General features: G+C 44.6%; 1 non-coding gene across 1 annotated transcript; it reads right to left on the bottom strand.

The window, feature by feature from the left end:
• Positions 1–2,608: 2,608 nt before the first annotated feature.
• TRNAY-AUA lies at positions 2,609–2,680 on the bottom strand. Its single transcript has one exon. It is a non-coding gene; the product is annotated as a tRNA-Tyr (tRNA).
• Between the last annotated feature and the right edge of the window lie 887 nt (positions 2,681–3,567).

The raw sequence follows: 3,567 nt of genomic DNA, 5'->3' as shown, positions 1-3,567 counted from the left end.
CAGAAGTGAAATGGCTGGGCTATATGGTAGTTCTATTTTTAATTTTCTGAGAAACCTCCATACTGTTGTCCATAGTGGCTGTACCTATTTACATTCCCACCAACAGTGTACAGGGGTTCCCTTTTCTCCACATCCTTGCCAACACTTATTTCTTGTCTTTTGTAGAAAATAAAAATTCTAACAGGTTGTGAGGTGATATCTCATTGTGGTTTTGATTTGCATTTACCTGATAATTAGTGATGTTGAACATCTTTCTGTAAACATCTGTAGGTCTTCTTTGGAAAAACACCTACAATTGACCCTTGAACAAAGCAGGGGTTTGGGGTGCCAACCCTCTGACACAGTCACATTTGCAAATAACTGTTTAGTCAGCTCTCTGTATCCCTGGTTCTGCATCTGTGGATTCAACCAATCATGAATCGTGTAATAATACAATAGTACATACTTACTGAGAGAGAGAAACTTGCATACTAGTGGACCTTACAGTTCAAATGCATGTTATTCAAGGGTCAACTGCGTTTAGAGCTGCTCATTTTTAAAAATTCAATTGTTTGCTTTTTTACTCATAGGTTCTTCATATATTTTGGATATTAGCCTCCTTTAGGATATATAGTTTGCAAATGTTTTCTCCCATTCAGTAGATTGCCTTTTTATTTTGTTGATGATTTCCTTTGCTATGATAATCATGATTGTGTGTGTGAGAGGGAGAGAGATTTCAATGAATTGTCTTTCTGTGATTTTTTTTTGTAGCTTGTTGAGTTTCTTCCAAACAGCTATTTTGAATTCTTTATCAGCTAGATCACAGAATTTTGTACCTTACAGCTTGATTGTTGAAGAAGCATCTTTGTTGATGACATGATTCCTTGATTTTGGTTTTCATCTTGCTGGTAGTTTTGTACTACTTGCTTTCACATTTTAACTAGCAGATACATATTAAAATCTATGCTTCAGGGCTGGCTGCTTCTGAGGAGTCTTCTGATCAGGTCTAGCCCGTGGGGCTGGCTGCATGGACCACCGGGCCTCTGCAGGGTGGAGCAGGGCCCCATGGGGACACCTCTGACCTCTCCCCAGTGTTAGTAGTTCAGTCATATCCGACTGTTTGCCATCCCTTGGACTGTAGCCTGCCAGGCTTCTCTGTTCATGCAGTTCTCCAGGCAAGAATACTGGAGTAGGTTGCCATTTCCTCCTCCAGGGAAAATCTATGCTCAGTTCAGTTCAGTCGCTCAGTCGTGTCCGACTCTTTGCGACCCCATGAATCGCAGCACGCCAGGCCTCCCTGTCCATCACCAACTCCCGGAGTTTACTCAAACTCATGCCCATCGAGTCGGTGATGCCATCCAGCCATCTCATCCTCTGTCGTCCCCTTCTCCTCCTGCCCCCAATCCCTCCCAGCATCAGGGTCTTTTCCAATGAGTCAACTCTTCGCATGAGGTGGCCAAAGTATTGGAGTTTCAGCTTCAGCTATCTATGCTAGTTGCTTTCAAACAGAGTATTCCGTTTGTTAGTGCTGTTACCCGGGGTTTTCCCGCATCTGTATGGGTACACCTGCTCCACTCTCTTGCTCCCTCTTGTGGCCGAACCCTTGAACTTTTATGTCTTGTTCTTGCATCACATCAGGCTGGCTGCTGGACACCTCATTTTCCAGAAGGTGGCAGTATAGCTCACGTTTCTGACTGCTTCCTTGCCGGTAGACCCTGGCCTATTTTCTTGAACTCACTGTCTAGAGCCAGCTGTCCCTGCAGTCCTGGGCAGTGTGCACAGGCAACCAGCTGCAGCGTGGCGGGCGGTGTGTATCTAGCATTTAGGAAATTGAGGGTGCCCAGGGACCTGGTGGGTAGGTAGGTCCCCAGGTGTGCTACTCCCAGAGGCTTGCGGGTAGATTTCCTGCTGAGTGAATTCAGTACAGAACCATGTCCCTTTAATGCCCTTTGATACGGTATTCTTGTCTGCCTTTCTTCTTGTTTTCTTTGCTCCTTCCAGCCATGGAGTTCTGGTCTCTGTACTCTGGGTGCTGCTAGAGAAAAATGGGTTTCTCCAGCTGCATCGGGTACAGCTGGAGAAGTCAGCACTCATTTCCTGCTCTAGTTCTTCGCTACTAGAGGTGGAGGCCCACTGCTTGTTCATCCCCTTGAGGGACGAAGAACAGCACAGGTAAAGGTCTTACTGTCATCCCTGTGTCCAAACCCATTCACATATTACATGTATTCACATGTTGCAAAAATGCATGCCATATGTTTTTACTCCAGTGGCATGCTAGAATCTCCCTTTGGGAAGCCTGGACTTGTGCAATTTCTGTCTTGTCCATGGGTACCTGCCCAGTCAGCACTTCGCAAATTTTTTCTTGACTGTCATGAGATGATCTGGGACGGGTTGCTGTTCCACCAGTTCACTGCGTGTACCGAAGTCTTTCTGCCGGCTGTCTGATGCACAGTTGGCAAGTCCCTTGTCGTGCTGGATCCCACAGCTCCTGCAAAGGTGCTTTGGTTCATGGAGTGAGTGAAGTCGTTCAGTCATGTCCGAGTCTTTGCGACCCCATGGACTGTAGCCTACCATGCTCCTCTGTCCATGGGATTTTCCAGTGGGTTGCCATTTCCTTCTCCAGAGGATCTTCCCGACCCAGGGATCGAACCTGGGTCTCCTGTATTATAGGCAGATGCTTTACCGTCTGAGCCACCCGGGAAGTTTTTGGATAGATGCCCAATTCTTGGTTCATGGATAGATGTCCAATTCTTTACTGATAGGGAGGGACAAAAAAGAGGAACATCTTGTGTCATGGCGATGCTCTTAGGATTTCTTAATAAAACATAAGTTTTATTGGGAAAAATGTACATGTATCTGTTTTCATGGTTTTGAGATATAGATGTTTAGCTTAGGTTGAGATTTCAAGACCTGTTAAGAAAAGCAGAAGCTCTGGAGTCTGACAGATAGGGTCAAGATCACCTGTGCCGCTATCTAGTTCTGTGACATTGGACATTATACTTAACTAAGCCACACTTCCTTTAACTAAACAGTGCTTAGCATAATGCCTAGAATGCTAAACACTTTGACACACTGAGTTATTGTTCTAATTAGGGCATTAGTAAAGAAAGCTTTAGTCTCTGAGATTGAGGGGAAAAATACTCATCATGTACAAGAGCTTGCAGTAAGAGAATTTAGACGAGAAGGTATCTACATCAGCATATGCTTTATTTCCTTTGAACTGAGATGGCAGTATGAACCTCAATAACACACAAGCCTGAACCTAGGGAAGCAGCTCACTTTACTTAGTAAGGAGGCACTTGGATTAAACAGTATTGATTCAGTAGTAAAGCTTTTTGTTTCTGAACAACAGAAACTGGCTTCAGCCAAAGGGGAAAAAAGGCATTTATTGGATGGACCTTCAGGTTTATCTTGGACCCCAAGGACAGGAAGCTTTGTCAGCCTCAGGGTTATGTTATAACTAAGAGCTAGATCACCATCAGGTCCTTGCCACTTGGTCGTCTCTCTGCAGGCAAAGAGTAGTCTTCTGTCACTGCTTCTAATTCACAGGATACAAATTGATCTAAGTCACAGGGTACTAATTGAGAT

The sequence above is a fragment of the Cervus canadensis genome, chromosome X, assembly GCF_019320065.1.
Source record: "Cervus canadensis isolate Bull #8, Minnesota chromosome X, ASM1932006v1, whole genome shotgun sequence".
NCBI lineage: Eukaryota > Metazoa > Chordata > Mammalia > Artiodactyla > Cervidae > Cervus > Cervus canadensis.
Note: the sequence above shows the minus strand (reverse complement) of the source record. Positions and strands in the feature narration are given on the sequence as shown.